The sequence below is a fragment of the Leuresthes tenuis genome, unplaced genomic scaffold (assembly GCF_036924035.1).
Source record: "Leuresthes tenuis unplaced genomic scaffold, fLeuTen1.0.hap1 SCAF_14, whole genome shotgun sequence".
NCBI lineage: Eukaryota > Metazoa > Chordata > Actinopteri > Atheriniformes > Atherinopsidae > Leuresthes > Leuresthes tenuis.
This window is the reverse complement of record NW_027325368.1, coordinates 5,089,724-5,109,867: the sequence shown is the minus strand read 5'-3', so window position 1 is coordinate 5,109,867 and position 20,144 is coordinate 5,089,724. Positions and strand designations below refer to the sequence as shown.

Sequence of the window (20,144 nt, the reverse complement as noted above, 5' to 3'; positions counted from 1 at the left end):
CACACATTCAAGGCAACTCTTCAATTTATGAGCCGTAACGCACACATACACACCAACACTGAAGTTAACTCTTACTTCAAAGTTCCTTCATCTCCTTTTACGCAGACACGCACCACCCTCCCAAAACCCATCATCAAATCTCTTCTTCTCTCAACACCTTCATCCCCAGGAGAGAAGCCCCGGCACTGAAATCTAATTAAAGACTCCATGAGCAGAGCTCAAATGAAACTGTCACATCAAAGTCGCAGCTGGGACAGAATGACACAAATCAATAAGGCTGAGCGCTTTGGCGGATCCCCGAGCCCCCCGGGGTCTTCTGAGCCTCCTGGGCGGGGATTAGACCAGTCAGTCTGCAGTCTGGGATAGGGGGGTGCACGACGGTGCCTCTTTGAGCGTGCACCCATTTCTGGGCCCCACAAAGAAAAAGAAAAAAATCACATTTCATCATCACTGCAGCTCAAAACCACTGCTCTGATTCTACACATGTAGTGGAAAACAGCTGTCAGCAGCTGGATGAACTGCAACAAAATGTTTTTACAGTTTAAAACTCACACCGTAAAAGTTTAAAATGGCCAAACAACTGCAGCACATGCTTACGTTTTCCGTTATAAACACAAACTGGATACTGAGAGCAGATGTGTTCTGTCCACACCTGGGCAGAATGTTGACTTCCCTCCATTTTCTTTACCTGCTTAGTCCAACTCAGGGGGCTGGAGCCTCTCCCAGCTGTCACTGGGCAAGCGGCGGGACGCACCCCGCTCGGTGTAGGGAGTTTAAAAGGTTTTACGTTTTAAGGCTTAAGGAGGTGGGTTCTGTTGTAGCTGTTCTTTTTGTGCAGATTTCAGTTTTTTCAATCTTGATCTGTTCAATAAAGTAAGATATAACTTAGGGGGGCTCAGTGTGTACTTTCACTCCTACCCTCCGTATGAGACCCCCAAACTACTGATACTGATCACTTTAAGCCACCCAGGATTGTTACTTCTCAGCTCCTGCAGAAGTTTTTAGAGCACTAAATCCTGGTGAAATGCAGAATGATTTATTGGACTCTGGTGGAAAGTTTAAGGAGAGCTGAAACAAAGGGCTGAGGAATGGAGGTTGACTCACCTGCACAGAAGACGGTCAGGACCAAATTCAGAGGGCGCGGAGCCCATCGAGCATGAAAAGAAAAGAATTAGCTTATTCATCACCAACACCGTCGCTGTTCTGGGTCGACACAGAGCTCGACAACAGACACGAAAGCGTGTAATGCGATGGATGCAGCAGCGCGAACCATCCAAAACTCATCACCTGAGCCGAGTTCAAAGACACAACAAAGTGCTTGATGCATTTTTCAGGCCAGCGGGAGTGTGACAGCCCTGAGCCACGGTGTGTTCAGGTGCATTTTCCAGCACACACCCTCAAACTTTACATTTCCCTCAGGAGATATCTGGGACAACACTGGCTCGGTTTAGCCAATAAATTTCATTTAGCGCTGAGTGAATTCAGCTTTCCCGCAGGTCTCAAACCCAATTATGCATTACACAAGACTGAATTGCCAAACAACTAATGTATTGTTTTGTTGGTTGTCATACATCTACCAGCCAGCAACAAATATTCTTTGTTTATTTTGCAAGTTCAGTGCAAAAAAATCTGTTTCTGCTGAGACAGAAACATATGAAAATGTGTTAGAGGAGCCGTTGTTCCAGGATCTGATGACATGTGAGAGGTGTGATGAGATAAGGACTCGTTTTATCTGGGATTTAGGGCTTTGGTTTCATTTGACTCAATTTGGCTTTTTCCTCTTTTCTGCCATCCTCTGCTTCCTTCTACGAAGCAACATTAGAAACCAGCACTTTATACCAATAATGATTAAGAACGGAACAGGCGAGAAGGCCATCCTTGTTAAAAGAATCACTTTTAACTGCGCAGGAATGACACCCAACACAATGCACACCAGAGGAGGAGCAGATGGGCTAATTTGCTGTGCGACAGCTCTGCAGTGAGACACTACTGCTGCATTAGGGACGGGTAACACGTTAGAAATGAGCGTGTGATCCTATGTTGTACGACTGAGATGTTGCATGGCTGACAGAAAAATGTCTGCAGAGAAGGAAATAATGGGAGCAACAACAGAAGCCTCCCCGTGATGTTTATTCTTCATCCAAGCCGCTAACAAAGGTGTCAGCGTAGAAGTTACCTGCATGAATCCCACTGCGTTTGACGTCCTTTGAAAAGGAAGACATCTTTTGTTCTTTATCAGTGCCACCAGAGGAGCAGATTACACTCCGACGTCCATCCCTTTAATGTTCTGCAAACCAGTGACACAGACCAGCCTTTAAAAATGATTTTCTATCAACTTCACTCAGGTTTGATCAGTTTTTTCACCCTACAAAGAGACGCTGCATGTCCCGTTTGCTGAGAGCGTTTCCACGTGCACACGATTTAAAATTTCCTTTACATTTGTAAAATGTGAATGAGCATCTGAGCCAGATGACCTCAGCAGGGAGTCCCACCTTCATAAAAGATGTTCACTGGGAGAAAACCATAGGCTACTTCCTTTACCAATAAAATAAATAAAACGCGCCAAGACTTCATTTCAGCCTTTTCCCAAACTACCAAGTTGAAAGATAAGTGTGAATTATGTATTTATCCTCCTTTTACAGGAGCCCCAGTGCTGCAGACAATTCTTCAAAGTTATGCACAAAGAAAAGGCAGATTTTAAACTCTGTGATATCAGGATTTAACTTCTGAGGGACAATTAGCAGAGAGTAACCCGTGGAAATCACATCACCGAGCAAGAAGCGGTGGGAATCGCCTCGACGGCGACTGCTCCGAACTTCAGATCACGCGTTTTTGATGAAAAATAGAGCATGCGGAAGCTTTGTTTTATCCCAGAGCTGCTGAATATTCAGGCTTGGTTTTCACAGGCCCCAGAGCTGAGGGTCCACCCCGACTGGAGAACGTTTCACAGAAGCACTGTAGTCTGTGCACTGATGTGTGCGGATAAGCACCGAGAGCATATTCATATATGAACACAAGCATTCATTTGTCACATCCTCTCAATCTCCTTCTCAGGGCTAAGCTGCTAACTTTCCTCAACCACCTGATAAAGCTCCAAAACCAACGTCCCATGACTGAATTAATCCTTGTCAAACATTACTATCACTGTGAAATAATTGCATCATTTTCATCATCCCCCAAAAAAGACAGATTTGGTCGAGATGGGCTGCGATCACGCCTGTGAGACCGGAGCTGTCCCTCTTCCCAGCTGCACAGACTCAGGCAGGAAAGTCTCATGATGGGCAAAGATGCGGTGGTATTAAGGGGTTTAATACAGACAGGCAGAGAGAAAACAAGTGGAAGAAATGGACGGAGGAGAATAAGGCGCAGACAAACAGAGGAACAGAACTCTCAGTGGCCTCGGTTCAAAGACGGCTGCTCGCTGCTTCTGTTTTAATGTTAATTCAACAAAATGGACAACAAGTACTGCTCTGCTTCTCTCGGCAATTAATCTTGCGTGAGCCAAGCGAAGAGAGATTTCAGAGAGGGCTAAATAAGTCTGCATAATTTTTCTGAAGCCAATTACCGTGACAAGATGAGGAACGAAGAGGAGGAAGAAGGGGGATGGAGGGGAGAGGGATGCTTGGACAGAGAGGAAGAGGAGGTAAAGAGAAAGAACACAAATTAGGACTGTGTCCGTCGTGCTCGTCAAAGAGGAAAAAAAGGAGAGTCGCAGAAGTCGCTGGTGCTTACAAAAAGTCTGTGATGTCGGACGCTTTGAGAGAACCGCCCTGACAAAGAACTTTTTGGGCTGCCTCAACAAGCTTAGCTGTCAGTAACACACTTACACTGACAGATACCCATTATCACCACAGCCATTAACATCAAATGGTGTCGCTAACGGAGACATAAACGCATTTAAGGAGGGTTGTACAATAAGAAGACTTCCCTCCTGACTGGAGCAGCAGTTAAAGCTCCAAAGCCCCAAAGCTGAGATTAGACTTCATTTCACCAAGAAGTGCAGAACCATCAACACAGCGTTTCCCCTGCCCATCACATGCCTTCGCTTGTATTCCATGCTTTCTCTGGCGATTAGCAGCACGGGCAGAAACCCAACCGAAGAAATGTGAGTGAGACACCGGAGGAGGAGGCGAGTCCTTCAGCTCTGACAGGTGCGTCAAAGCGCCGCTGGTCTGCTCCAACATGGCTGCTTAGGGCTGGATGTTCCTTTGGGAAATAAAATTAACTGCACATAAGGAGCTACGACAAGAGACAGAACCTCGGTTTAAAACGCTGGGCGTCTCTATCTGGATAAAGTATCAAATGGCCGGCGCAATCAAGTTGTTTTAGTCATCTTTCTGAGAGCCAAACGATGCCTTTACCATCTGTTTATGAGGTGAGGTCAAATCAAAGCTGAAGTCAGAAAGAAGTGTGTGTGCGTGTGTGTGTGCGTGTGCCAATTATAGGCCGGCCTACTTTCTGTCGCTGTGCGGCCACACACCTTTTCTTATTTAAGTGCACCACCGGGCTCGTGTGTGTGCTCCCTCCCCTGCTGCTCTGTCAGAGATTGCAGGTTATTTCATAAAGGTCCATCTCCAGGCCTGCCTCAGACCCAATCATCCCCCCAGCAAATCTCATTTACACCAAACCCCGGGGACACTGCAGCCACTTCTGCTGTTCAGCCTGTGCTGCAGCAGCCTGCAGCGAGGCAGCAGATTCTGCCTTTCCTTTCACACGGGCTCTCATGGAAATCCGAGGTCTTGCATCACTGTAGAGCTAAATCTTAACATCTTCAGAGTTAAAAAGATCCTTATAAGAGTTTCAGATACATTCATCAGCTTCTTGGGTAGTTTCCCACATTTCGGTGCCTTACCTGCAAATCCTTCCGAAATAGATTTAATTGGAGACTTTCAAAAGTTTTTCAAAGGAATTTTAGAGCGCGGTTGCATCAAATGACGAAGTTACCATCAAGTAACCTTTTAATAAACAGCTCAGTTTATCAAATGGCTTTTTCCTGGGGAGCATTCGTGTCTGAAACGTTTGAAAAGTCAAAGGAGGATCAGAGAAACTGTGGTAAGCAAATGTTTGTCATGTTAGCACCGTAAACAATGTAAATAATTCAGATCTTTTCAACAGAACGAAGACGAATCAAAGCATTTCTTCTGCTTTTCACAACCAGAACGATAGTTAGAAATCCCACTCATCTATTATTAACACCGTCAGGTCAAATTAAACAGCAATGCTACAGATGTGCGCCTACGACTTCATCAAAAAGGTGACATTTTCCATGCTTCCACTTATTCCGTGTGTTTTATGCTAATAGCGCCCATACAGGCTGATAAAAGATGCTCTCCTCTCTTTGGATGCTGAAATTAGCATATTCCTCTCTGCTCGGGGAGGGTCAAGACTGTGTTTGATAAGGAGTCGGGCTGCTCCCCGTTGGCGTGGAGCTCTGAGAGGAATCATCCGCGGAAGGTGTCCGTTTGCATCATGTCATACTTATCAGTGTCCCTGTTGTGGCAACTGAGCCAATCCAAATGTGTTTCTGTGTGCATCTGCGTTTGCATCATGTAGAGCGATATCTCTGTTATGACAACCAAACTTTGTGTGAGTGCATGCTGGGAGAAGAGCTCCACGGTAACCGTGCAGATTACGTGAGCTGGGAGTTTGCAGGGATTAACCTTTTACAGCTCAGAAAGAAAGTCTGTCTGCCGATACATCTGGAAATCTTTTATAAACCACAGCCTCTTGTGGTTTTGGAAAATTGAAAATATTTTTTTATGTAATTATGAAGCATTTTTCCTCCACTGCTGTAGCCTGGAGCGCTGCCACCGTCTGCAGCTCTGCAAACACGCCAGCCGTTGGGATCAATCTCACTGTGTGAACATGTTTGGCTACAAATCACACGTCCTTTACATTCCCGCAGAACACTTTTAAATATATCTGCACACTCCAGGAGCTCCAAATTAATATTTTTAGCCAATGTGGCCACTATTCTCCATTTCTGTAAGCTTGCCTGAGTACGTGGTCCATTTCACAAATCATGAAATCTGTGGTAATTTTGCTCAGTGCTTAAGATGCAGTGAAATCTAGCTGTAAAATAGCAGACTGCAGCCAAATCAAATCTCCCAAACTCATCCTCTCCTTCAAAGCAGGGAGAAATCGCAGTGGGCCTGCACAGGAGCCTTATCTGTAAACCATTTGTCCCATCTGGGATGCTGTAGCATATTCTCGCTGTGCGATGTGGAGGAAGGCAGGGAGGCTGTCTGCAGAACGAAATTCCTCATTCTAAAGTAAGGTAAACAATTATTCTCACTGATGATGCGATAGATACGAATATGAACTGCATTTCTCCCCTAAATTTTACACACCGGAACATGATTTAGATTCTCATACTGTGTGTAAAGGTCTGGAAACTAATGCTTGCAAAAGATCATTCTGACTCATTCAAAGCAACCGATGGGCTGAATTAAACTGGAACATGGGCCCTGTAAGCCATCCACCTCCACTGGACGGTCTTTACAGGCAGAGAAAGAGCCTGCAGGGTGTTGGAAGACCGTTTCAGCCCCCCCCCCCACCAACTTCTGACAATGGCTAGCTTGTGGTATAATTAGCACGCTTAGATAATCTTAGATAATTAACTCCTTCAACACTACAATACTCCCTTGTTATGGCAAACATACCAACACAAAACATTCAGATGTCTGATCAGGATTAAAACAGTTCCCCGTGAAGCGTTCGCCCTATTTTGGTTTAAAACACTCAGGTACTCTCAGGTGGAATCAGGTAAAACACCAATTTAGACATTTTTTTGCACTCGCATCCAGATTTAATAATGAAATACTGCCACAAGTGATGTGTAGAACAAGTTCTGAACCGAGCAAAACCATTGGCATGGCCCCTCCGAGACCAGAAATGACACCTTATGAGAGAGCATTGATGCTCCCCCCTCTTTCATCCACATACTTCACATCCTCCCCACTTCAGTCACTTTGTCTGACAGACGATAACAGGATGTCTTGCCACTCGGGTCAACTGCCGCCCGGAGGACTCAGAGGTTGGGTTTAGATCTGATAAACAGTCACAAAGTGGAGTGACTGGCTGCAAGTCAAGAATCTGCTTATTTAGTAGTCAAGTCCAGTTCCTGAGATTTAAAGCGGAGGCGTGAGACACACAAACACGTCGACTTCCCCACACCAACCGGTGCCAACTTGGCCCTAATGGATTTAACATGTGCTGAGCACAGAGAGGTGCTCGCCTTTATCCCCAGAGTCATGAATGAATGGCAGGATATCAGGGCGCTCCATCAAACATGTCAAGCCCTCGACCTGCAGCTCCAGGTCGTGTTTCAGTCCATTCAGGCTTCCTATCAGACAGAATGGTGCTAAAACCGATCTTCTGCTTCCACTGACAGCGGTAAATATGTGTGAAGACAACAGGAGATCAATTCAGCTGCTAGATTTAATTCACCATGTGCTGGTGTGACTCTTCTATCGGTGGAGGCTGAAAGTAAAGCCCATTTCATCAGTTCAGTAGTAATGTATTTATCTTTATTCATCTATAAAATGCCACGTACAGGATAACTAGTACTTATATTAAATGGTTGATATTTTCTTTCCGTTTTCGTTGACCGAAAACAAAATTCCAAACACGTCATCTTAGCATTTAGCATCAACCGAAAACGTTCTGCAGTTTGCTGGAGGATTGATTTTAAACAGATTTCCTTCTTAAAATGTCACAAAAACCGATAGAAAAAAAGATAAAGATGAAAACCTAAAGACACGCCTTCAAACGCGAGCATTTCAGTCAACAGCCCTCACACAAAAGGCTGATTCTCGCAGAGGTTTGGTGCTTTTGTTGGATGAAACAAACATTCGTGTCATTATCCCAGCAGTACAAATATAACAGCAGCTCAGGTTATTATTAGCTCTTTGTTGGGAGATTCCTGCACACATAAAGCAACAAAAGGAGCTAAACTGCAAACCTGACGATATGCACACCATAATTATCCCTGTTTGGGGCCGGCGTGAGATGACAGTGTGGTGGAGTGACGGCTGGATCAGGACCTCAGAGGTCAGGGAGTGTCTTTGTGGGTTGCAGTGAAACAGGACGCTTGGTGTTCATCTACATCTCAGGACTCTGCTACCTTGAAGGTCAAATGAATAAATGGACGTATTCCCTTTTAAAATATCTGTTCGAATGTTTTGAATGAGCGCCGACACGCAAACGTCGGCGCTGATCCTTCACACGGCGTTTCTCCTCAGGTCCAATCTGCGCCTGCAGATAAGAGAATACAATCCCTCTTCTCTCTTTGATTTATTCCTGAAGACTTCACAGACAATCAAAGCACCAACGGTGGAAGGAAGTGACTACACAAACAGCACTGATCACAACATCCTGTTTATTCCTTCCGAACGCTCACTTCCCGCCCATTTCCAAGCCGCTTCCTGTAGTAGGAGTTTAAGAATTTAAAGTTATCCTTCGGCGGTCAAAGGAGAGGAAATGACGGCTGTTGGTGGGATTTTACCCAATTACGTCACATGTTTTAATGTCACAAATATGCACGGCTTAATGCTTCCGTATCCTTCTTACCTCTGTCTCACACGCACCACACAACCGTGGTGAGTAACACATAAAATCACTTGCTTCCTGCCAGCTTGACCCTTGCAAACACCCTGAAAACCTTCTACTACCAGCCAGCATTAAATCCCGTCCCAGAAGGCACAGAAAGCACCCAGGGGATATGATGCAAGGCCTCGGAGCTTTATGAGTCAAACATCCTCTCAGGCTGGTTCCTGATGAGAAAGTTCTCAGGATCAGGTTAGTTAAACCTGGACCCACACTGACCCCTGGTGGCGGAAGAGGGAAGTGACCGTCTGACATTAACATGGAGTTTCAAAGTGTTGATATGGCTATAGAGTGATGAATTAAATACAAACACATCAAAAAGACAACATTATTGGCTGTGTATAAAGATATAATGCTGGTTTACAAAACATTTCAAGGTTTCGGACTTAAAGGAAAAGCTTTCCCGCCCATTGAGGGACAGAGTTTAACATAATTGAATATCTGCTTTTCATCCAATCAAACCGGTAAGATTCTTCAACAGTTTCAAACACGATCACCTCAAAACTAAGACAGCAGCTTGGCATTTTGTCAACACTTGAGGGAAACACAAACGGGCTTAAGTGAAGTAATGAGGCATTAACGGACTGCGCTTAAAGATGGTTACCGTGGCAACAATAGCAGCAAAAGCAGGGCGGAACACAATGAGATGTTTAACTAATCAACTACCTGCCTGATGGATCTAATCTGGCTCACTTTGGTGGGTTCATTTCTGACAAGCTTGATTTTAATGTTCAGTTTCCGGCTGAAGTGTTGAGCAGTAAGTGCAAATATCTGGTTGATGCAACACCAGAGTCACACAAAGCAGCCGATTCGACTTTCTGTTGAGCCGCGGGCCTAAACCGAGTATTAAGACAACAGCTCCAGCCCCTTTTAGATCCGTGTCAGCAACCCCTTAAATGTTGCGGTTAGAGAGGAGGCAGAAACAACACAACGTGCACGGGAAAAGACGCACGCCACTTCCTGTCCGAGCGGGCGGTTCCCACAGACCGCAGCTGGCTGAGTCACCGTGGTGAGAAACTCTGACTGAGCATTTCTATTCAAAGCATTCAGGAATTTCTTTTTTGCTTTAGCTGTCATAAATAGATGCAAACAGCAGACTTTTGAGATCATTTAAAAAGTGCCTTTAAAAATCAGTGCAGATTCCTAATTCAGACACAAAAACTAAAGAAAATACTGAACTTTGCCTTTCATTCATGTGTCAGTGTGTTAAAGCTGAGAGTTGGAGGCTGCCAGGCTGAATCCATTCAAGCGAAACTCAGTCTCCTGAACAAAGGTTATCTGTTTTTACCTGGTTGCTGAAGCTGAGTAACATGTAAGAGATGCAAGTTCCTCTGGCTTCCTCTTGTACTCCCAATGAGATTTACACTGAAAACAAGCTCCTAAGATGAGTCTCTAACAGTTCCGATTCAACAGTTGCCGTGGTTACTGGCCTTTATGAAGTCCATCTTCTTCTCAAGGTTGAAGAGTTCTGCTTCAAATCAGACTTGTGAGAGAAAAGTGTGAGAATGACGCTACAGGGTCTGCGTTTGCATGTCAAGATGGAGGATGAAGAGCTTTTTTCCCCTCAGAGGAGGCAACTTTAACACAAACCTGTGGACGAGTGTCAAGGTTGAACATCCGAAACAACCAAAGAGACAGAGCAAGCTCTGACTCATCTGTGGGGTCTTCAGAGATGCTTTACTAATGCTGGAAAAACAACCAAAGAGGCACATTAAGAACCTTCAGTGGTCAAGTTCAGCACCTCACAGGAGCTCATCAGCGGGAAATAAGACGCCACGCAGCCTCCAAATGTTACATTCTTCAGTTAGGGATTCACACGTTGATTTCTGCACAGCACAGCGTGAACGTGTGACCTCCACAGCACATGACTGCAGCACGGGCTGCAGGATGACGCCTCTCTGTGCTTCAGGGGCCGTCTTTAGGCCCACAGACAAACAACTGTTCAGGCCTGGTTCTGACAGGAGGACACAAGAAATAAAATAAAGATGATGGCGAGCAAAGGGGAGAAACTCCATGCTACTTCAGAAACCCAGCAGAATTAGATCTGAGGTTTGCGAGAACACCAAAGGACCTTTGATATTTGATTTTTCCAGCATGAAATATCACGATAAGAGTCCAGAGAGAAGCCGTGAGAAGAAACCCGACAGAGTGGGAGCTACTCGTGTCTTCATGTTACCTTTGTGTTATGAAACATAAAAGACCTGGCAGCTGGAAATGGTTGATGAGCCTCTGTCACGCCAGCTGTGCCGTGCAGTGAGAGCTACTCCAACAAAAGAGAAAGGCGGTGCTTAAGTGAACGATACGACACAACGACGATGACAATCATGAGTGAACTCGACTCAGGAGCCTGAGGAGCTCGTCTCGTCCGTTATAATCAACGCGCTCTTGGTGAATCTTTCAACTCGCTGACAGTAATTAAGCTGAAAGATGCTTCAAACTGTTTCAGGTGATAAAGAAAATGAACGCAGCACCCAAACAGACGTGTGGAGGCTGCTTACAATCAGTTCAAACAATCTGAATGCAGCAGAAAACAAAGAGCCTTCGTTGCTCCAGTTAATATTAATGAAATGTGCCTAAAAGAAACACTTCCACAGATATGAGCTTCAAAGCACTGAAAGCTCGGTGCACTTACCAGAGTCTGCCACAAGGGGGCAGACAGAGTCCTCTGCATCAACTTCTCTGCAGCATCATGATGGTTAAAGTATGAGAACTTCAATTGAGCCCAAAGCATTTACTTCAGCCACAAGGCCGCGCGCACGTTTTCAGTATAAATCATACAAAGACGGCAGGAAAATCTGAGATTTATACCAACCTCTGAGTAAAACACTTTTTGACAAAAGAAAAGGCAGGGGGAGATGAATGAGGGAGATATGCAAGAGAGAAGAAAAGACAGAGGAGAGGAGGGGGAGTCCTAATCTCATTAACACCCACACACACATCAGCTGCGAGCTGTTGTAATCCTGATTGTCCTGCTGGCTCCTGATGCATCGTCTTTGTCTGCTCCTGACACTTTTCCCTCCATAATTAAGATAAAAAGCCAACAGAAATTCAATGATCCCCCCACATCTGAGAGTCAGTTTATTGATTATCCAGAATGTCCCCTTCGAACAATAGTTTGAACAGTTCAACAGGCTGAATGAGAAGATCATACTTATTTTTCTGGGTTCTTTTTTTTTTTTTTAAGGTTTTAAGGAAGAAAGTTTTCGTTTCTAATTAAATAAAATAAAGCTTGAAGATCTGACTTTAACCACAATGGCAATAAAAAGTACATCTGAGTGCCGTTTATTACCTCGGTGAGAAGAGAACAACTTACCCACGAAGGTTAAAACTGTCAGGGAGATATAACTGCAGGCAGACATGGAACCTAAGCATGATGGCTGCAGATGGCTATCATCTTCATTTCATCTGGATGTAGCTGCTGTGCCACTGGAGCCAGCTGGCACTGAGACTGGATAGTGGTAAAAAAATACCAACTAAAACGACATGAGGACTCATGGGTGTGAAAAGTATTTTGACTAGACGGTGAAGGACACCACAAACACAAACAGAGTCAGAGTAAAGACGCTGGGATGGAAAACGCTTTTAAAGCCGACTTCACAAGAGGTTCGTGTCCATGAAGCAGACGAGATTTAGTTACTCAGACTGATCGAGGACTCAAAAGCCAGTCAGATAAAAGCTGGTGAATCACCCAATATCATACATATCATAAAAAAGACCAAACATATCATTTGTTCTGATTCAGCCCATCAGAAGTGTGTTTAATGGCGCTGCAACATCAGTTCAAACTATTCCCGAACCCTGAGTTTCTGCTGTTTATAACACATTTTTCAACATTTTTCAACCAGCATAACAACATATTTCTTCCACATTAAAGGGCAGAAGGGCTGTCTTCCTTAAGGCTCTTTTTTGTCTTTATCCCCTTTTCAGCAGGAACAGAAAAGGATCTTATTTTTTATTTATCAGAAAAGTCTAAAACCATCATTTCCATTTAGATTTTTTTCTTACGCTTATCATTTTTTTCCTTCGAAATGATGAAAATGCAGAGAGTAGACCTAAGAAACAAGCTTCCAGGCAATAGACAGTCCTCATCGGACACATAAAAGTCTTCATATGGCATGGCTTCATTTGTCTATGTCCATGTAAGGCGTTGTCCAGCTCGGAGGTGTTTTGGCCTCTTTTGGCCTCTTTTGAGCCCGAGCCCTGAACGCATCTGGGCTGGAGCCAAGGATGGAAGAGAGGAAGCCGCCGTGCTACCACACAAGGGAAAGAGACTGTTACCGAGCCGCTAACCTGCGAATGTGCAGCGTTCACAGCGCTGACAGCAACATGAGTGTTGGAGTTCCTCACATGCATGGAGGATCCACGCTCACACACACACACACACACACACACAACTGAGCAAGCATGACTCAGGCTTTGTGTGGGTGACAATTATCCAAGGTGAGCCGCTGAGGCTGCTCAAATGTGTGAGTAATCACTCCTCAAAGCAGCCTGGATAATAATGCGTCTGATGCTCCTTCTACATCCAAAGATCTGATGTTTTATGTCTTGATAAAGTTTCTGGAGCACCGGTGGGGCTGAACCACAGGAGAGATTGGTGCACAGAACACTTGAGTGATGCAACGTGTCCACTTACAGGTTGCATGTTCGGTGCAGATTTCTGAGCTCGTGTTGAGGAGACGTTCCCGTTGCTGCTTGTTACCGTTCCGTAACTTCTCGGTAAAGTTCAAACTGTCCTAGTCAGCTATGAAAGTCACGTACTAGGGGTGCTGGCGTGGATCCAGCACCGGGTGTCACAACAACAACCTCAGCAGAGAAACGACGGAGTCAGCCATCAAAGATCAAAGACACACACTCAGCTCCATGGTTGCAGCATGTCGTCTATATCATATCATCAAGAGAGATCATTTAAAATGTCTCCGTGTTTTCCTTTAACCAACAACCATACAGCAGTTATCATAAAGGCCGTCTCTAAGAAGAAAGTTCCCAGAAGGCCATGCGGTCACAGCAATGAGTGGAGCCACTGTTTTCTGAGGAAGAAGTGGGCTGCTGGAACATGAGCAGTCAGGCGCACACCTCAACCACTTCAACAGCTTTCAAAGCAATCATTTGCAACATATCTTCACACGTTTAAACGTGTGCAGCTGCCCTGGAAATTTACTTCAGTTTAAATGATTTACAGAGCAGAGAAGCGGGAATGAAACTGATGTTAGGCAATTAGATGTAATCATTTTAAAGATACATGTCGTCTCCTGTAACGGTTGGATAACAATTTGCCAAAAGCCCTCAAGAGAAGATGAAGAGGCAAGCGGCTGCTGATAAATGCTGAAATATTTGGAGAATATGAAGCAACTGGCAGCGCCGAAAAAGGCCGAAGCCAGCATCAACGTTTCAGTTATGGAAGAAGAATAAAGAAAAAGCTGAATAACACACTCGCTGCCACTGTGTGTGGAGCAATAGAGCTCATCTTGTGTGTATTCACACCCCGAAGCAACACTGTGAGCCGGGGAAAACCCTGCTTTGTTGCATTCAGAGAAGCACACAGCAAAGAATGCAATTTTAACAGCTTTGGGCTGATGAGATTCACAAATAAGACTCAGATTCTGTCCTGGTGCTGCATAGATTCTGAGCTGTCACTAAAACTCATTTTCCTTTTATCGTCAGTATATCTTATACTGCTGAGGCAGGGTCGGACTTTAGGATCAGACGCCACGCACACAGTGTGAAGCTAATGTGGGGTCCGTCAGTCTTGGTCCCCCTTTGTCTGTCTGCTGCTCAGAGGCTCGCTCAGAAGTTTCTGTGTCACCCAGCTGAGTCTGGTATAAAGTTGTCATCTTGTTCTCATTAGGAGGCTGGAAAGAGGGTAGAGGAAGGGGGAGGGAGGAGGAGATGGAGGAGGGCTAGCCTGGAATAAATGAGGTCATAACTCGCACTCCCTGAGGCAGCGGGGCGGGAGGAGGGGTCTGGCCGTCAGTGTGGGTCGGTGATCAGAGACGTCCCTCTCGGTGTGTAAAACAGAGATAAGAAAGGCTGTTGCTGCACGTTTGCAGGCCAAACGCTTATATTATGCATCGGGTTCTCTTCGTGGTATTAAAACCTGCTTTGGAAGCGATTCCTTTTCCGTTTCAAAGACAGAAATGAGTGAGCAGGTTGGGCTATAAGCAGGACCACTCATGCTGCTTCTCATGGCCGCTGTTCAGTCAGTCAAGGACAGCCTCAATCAGAACATGTTTCAGTATGTGAGAAGCTATTTTGATTTGGTTTCTTTACCCACCGAGCACGCTTTGGCCGACCTCTCATCCATCCCAACCATGCTGCTGTTGGAGGAGCTCCACACAGGCACAGGTCCAGACCACAGCAGCACTATCTATGGTATACATCCCCCAGCTGGCTGCTTCACTGCCATCTTTAGCTTGTTTAGGTATTAACTAACTTCTGGGCTCATGTTGGACAAGCTCAAATAAAAAGTCGTCTCTGCTCAAATAAAACAATAATACAGCTTATTTTCACTGAACATATCTCACATTAAGATTCAGATCCAAATTACTCCTCCTCCTCCTCTCAAAAGCTGCTGAGAAAAATCTCCAGCGTCAGCAGTTCAGCAGGCCTCGTGGGATTCATATTCACAGCATCTCCACGTGCCTGTGCAAACACTTAGAAAATCAATTTCAACCACAGACACAACAACTGCAGAGACACGAAATCAATGCATGTAAGAACCTGTGCTTTTACACGTCAGCCTTCATCATTTCCTCATTACCAGCAGCACCATTAAAAGGTGTTTTTAAAGAAGTCACCCACTGAAACGGAGCCTTTTCACTAAATACTACGGCTACTCAGCAGCAGGGGCTGAATGACAGTGGACACATGATATGTGCTCACAAAGTTCAAGTCGTGCAGATCACACACACACACACACACACACACACGCACGCCTGTCTGTTGATATTCTGCGACAGGATAAACAGAAGATAGATGGAGTCACTTAAAGAAACTCCTCTGGGTTTATTTAACCTCACAGCCCCTCCTGTCTGTCTGTCTGTCTGCTCGTCTCTTTTGCTTATGGAGACGCATCTATATTCAGCTCACACCAAGACATCGCCTGGATCAACAACAAAAACACACAGAAAAGAGCACACACACGTGTAGTTTGGCTCAGTTACCTCATTCAGCGCATCATATCAACCCATCAGGAGCTTCTGCAACACGTACCAACTCCACGAGGCGTCACTTCTTTGGGTGTTTGTGTTAAAACAGCTCCCAAGTGTAAAAGAAATGGTAGAAAATGTCTGTCACACACACCAGGCACCATGCTGGCCGGGGCCAGACATGTCAGCGGTGCTGGAAAGGGAAGCACAGCTGTGCAGCACACACACACACACACACACAGGAATGTGGTGTTGGCACAGCTCAGATGCCATCATTCAGGGTTGTGACATCATTGCAGGAGAGCGTGTCGGGACAAGTCTGTGACCAGACACACCTCAGATCTAACAAACTGCAGTAGTGTGCACCTCTCCTGCATGTAGGCTGATGAAATCAAACGGCACATCAACCCCCGTGTTAACAGAATAACTTGATGCTGCACAGGACTTACAACTGTGAGCCTCCATGGCTGTGAATTCATCTTTCACTGTGGAGAAGAACTGAAATGTGGCTCGTCCAAAAGTGCCAACTGCCGGAGTCTGGAGCTCAGCATGTGGCTGAGCTGCCCAGTGGCAAATGTTATCTGCACCTGTTTCTCCTTAAAGGGGCTGCAAGCGCAGTTTATCTCACGCCTTTGGACTTTCTTTTTGCAAACACAGCAAATTGCTTCGTTTTTGGTCCTTCTGATTATTTATTCAAAGCAAAATGGTACCAAACTGGAGATTGTGGGGGAACGGGGGCCTCCCTTGGGGTGCTGATGCATATATATATATAAAGGTTCTTCGTCTAGTTTTAATGCATCAGTCATGTAAAGTGCTTCTGTGACAGTGGAAATCAACGATGAGCTACTTGAAGGCTTGGATTTTAAATCCCTTTAAATATCAAGACTTCCTCAATCTATTGTGTTCTATCCATTCACTTATTCTGCCGTAGTTTCAGCCCTCCACCCAATCCAAGCTGCCTTTCTCCTCACAGTCGGCATGACCAACAGCTCATTATTACTCCTATACAGACAGATGATGTATATAACCACGTCCAACCACTTCCTCGGGACACTAATCAGGCCTACGCCATGACGCTCAACTGACTGCTGGTGATGACATCATCATCCGCAGCATAACAAGGAAGAGGTGACGATGCTGCAGCTACCTGCGGTGTAATTCACACCAAGCTCTGCTTTAGAGGGGCTTTAACAGGCTAAAGCACTCACAACAACTATGTTTAAGGTGTCAGTTAACACAATTTAAATCTGCTAGTATTTTCCATGACCTCAAGATGATGAAGGTCACCTGAACTGTCACAGAGGCCACTGCCAGAGAAGCGGATTCCTTTTGTGTGAGGCTAATAAAGGTTTTAGATAAGTCTGTGTGTTTTCGACAGGCTGCTATTGGTATGAGAAGGAGAATGAAAAGGAGGAAGAGGAAGAAAGGCTCAGGAGCGGATGGAAAGAGAGCATCTGGAAAAACAATCGCCGTGTCCAACGGCAAGCTGCCACTTTTCCTGGCACAGAAGATACATTCTGCATTGATATTAAAGGACACGCACTTTTACACTCAACTCCACTTCAACAGATGAACACACAGCAAAAGCACTAAAAACGTACTTCTACTCCCAAGATGACATGCAGCCTGTGTTTCATTCCAGTGTGAGCTAATAAATGTGTCCTTGTGTGATGGGCCAGACATTCCTTCCAGTCTTTAAAAAGCTCCTGTGGAATAGCAGAGATGAGTCACAGCTGCCAGGAGACCACCGGTCATGTTGATTGGGACAGATGAAGTCGCTAACACCGTCGTGCACGTTTAATGCCCCCGTGTTACCCTCTTATCTCAGGCCAAATCCGTATGAATGTGGAGCAACGGAAAAACTACGAGTTCATGAAAGGGCAATCGCTCAGAAGCGGTTCTAAAGCTTCAGTTTTGGTACAATATAAAAGTCACTTTATAAAACTACATGTAGAAAATGTATTTCAGGAGTCGAAAAGGTCATATTTGTTGTTATATTCTGTAGCGGTGGGGTAAGTGGGTAACACACAAGCTGGAAACAAAAGAAACACTAAATGTAACACAAATGCCTCAACGAGGTCAGAGGTCAGGGGATGCATACACTACCTACTGCAGTTACAATGAATTTACACTACAGCACAGATGTGGGCCAACAGAGGCCCTGAGCTGGGCCAACAGAGGCCGTGAGCTGGGCCAACAGAGGCCATGAGCTGGGCCAACAGAGGCCATGAGCTGGGCCAACAGAGGCCATGAGCAGAGGCCATGAGCTGGGCCAACAGAGGCCATGAGCTGGGCCAACAGAGGCCATGAACAGAGGCCATGAACAGAGGCCATGAGCTGGGCCAACAGAGGCCATGAATAGAGGCCATGAACAGAGGCCATGAGCTGGGCCAACAGAGGCCATGAACTGGGCCAACAGAGGCCATGAGCTGGGCCAACAGAGGCCATGAGCTGGGCCAACAGAGGCCATGAGCTGGGCCAACAGAGGCCATGAGCTGGGCCAACAGAGGCCATGAGCTGGGCCAACAGAGGCCATGAACTGGGCCAACAGAGGCCATGAACTGGGCCAACAGAGGCCATGAACAGAGGCCATGAACAGAGGCCATGAACTGGGCCAACAGAGGCCATGAACAGAGGCCATGAACTGGGCCAACAGAGGCCATGAACAGAGGCCATGAGCTGGGCCAACAGAGGCCATGAGCTGGGCCAACAGAGGCCATGAACAGAGGCCATGAACTGGGCCAACAGAGGCCATGAACAGAGGCCATGAACTGGGCCAACAGAGGCCATGAACAGAGGCCATGAGCTGGGCCAACAGAGGCCATGAGCTGGGCCAACAGAGGCCATGAACAGAGGCCATGAGCTGGGCCAACAGAGGCCATGAACAGAGGCCATGAGCTGGGCCAACAGAGGCCATGAGCTGGGCCAACAGAGGCCATGAGCTGGGCCAACAGAGGCCATGAGCTGGGCCAACAGAGGTCATGAGCTGGGCCAACAGAGGCCATGAGCTGGGCCAACAGAGGCCATGAGCTGGGCCAACAGAGGCCATGAGCTGGGCCAACAGAGGCCATGAGCTGGGCCAACAGAGGCCATGAGCTGGGCCAACAGAGGCCATGAACTGAGCCTCAGAGCCCCAAATTCCTCTGGTTCCACGTTGTATAAACCATAAAAACATGACTCACTGAACTCCAGTTTGAGCTTGGCCATCGGGTGCCATTCGGCTTGTTGATTTATTCAATGTTTTGCACCCCCAGCTGGACCCAAACACATCAAATTTGTGTGTTTGGGTTCTAAATAACACGACTCTTGGACAACACTTTTACTTACTTCGCTGCACACCAACTGAAATCTTCATCGTGTGCAAATGCATTCAGGTAAAGATGAAATTTCAATCATGGAGCAACAGAAAAGTCGGACACGCTGACAGTGACACTCCAGCCTAATGGAGGGTGGAAATGTGAGCTCAGGAAGCAGAAACAACTGCTTTTCTCTTTCATTTCTTTTTTCCCCACTTCTATCTGGTTTGTACATCGAGGTTTAGTGACATTTGAGACAGTGTGATGTGGAAAAATGGCAAAATGTGAGATCCTATTTCAATCAGTAAAGCTTTAATATGGATGTTATTATCATATGAAGGGAGAGCAGAGTTCTGACTGGGCGCTCCACACCGTTTCTTTGCACATCCATTCGCAGAAGACTCGCTGACAGGTGAAGCAAACAAGTCTCAATTAAATGCAACGTCCAAAACAACAATTAACCTGCTCAGGATGAACTCCGATGAACACATCAAAGAGGCTCAGGCACCCCCCCCACAACCAACAGGACCAACATCGGAGAGCATTCCAGAGAATATAGGACATCCCCCGAGGTGCCATGTCCAGCAGTGAGTTAAAGCTTTTCAGTGATAATTTCTGTACTGTAAGTGCATTCACTGACCGGCCCCCCCAGAGGGGTTCATGTCAGTGCTGAGAAAAGGGTATAGATTTGTGTCAGTGAGGCTGGCAGGTTGTCATGAGTGAAATATGCACATTCTGTGCTGGAAAAGGCCTACAGGGATGAGTGGAGCGAGCACGTTGTGAAGAGATGACAGCTTGCCCAGAGAGTGCAGACCTATACACACAAATGCACATATTTGGAGTCACTTCAGCAAAAGCTGACAGAGTTGTAGGAGACTGTACTCGCCACCAACAGCGTAAAGATTCCTTTGAGCTCCTAACTGTATCACAGGAGGAAAAGGTCAAATATTTCATACGTGCTTCGACTAGAACCTTAAACGCAAGTTTTTCTTGGTTTATGTTTCAATGTCTTGTTAAAACCAAACAGGAAATCTTTCTTAAAATACCTGCGTCAACATATTACTCAATCAGTTACTCCTGATGACGGGAATAT

At 45.8% G+C, this 20,144-nt stretch overlaps 1 protein-coding gene across 6 annotated transcripts in view; it reads right to left on the bottom strand.

The window, feature by feature from the left end:
- Positions 1-20,144, bottom strand: part of pard3ab (par-3 family cell polarity regulator alpha, b) — a 447,253-nt gene that overhangs the window by 389,293 nt on the left and 37,816 nt on the right. The gene's annotated exons all lie outside the window — the stretch shown is intronic.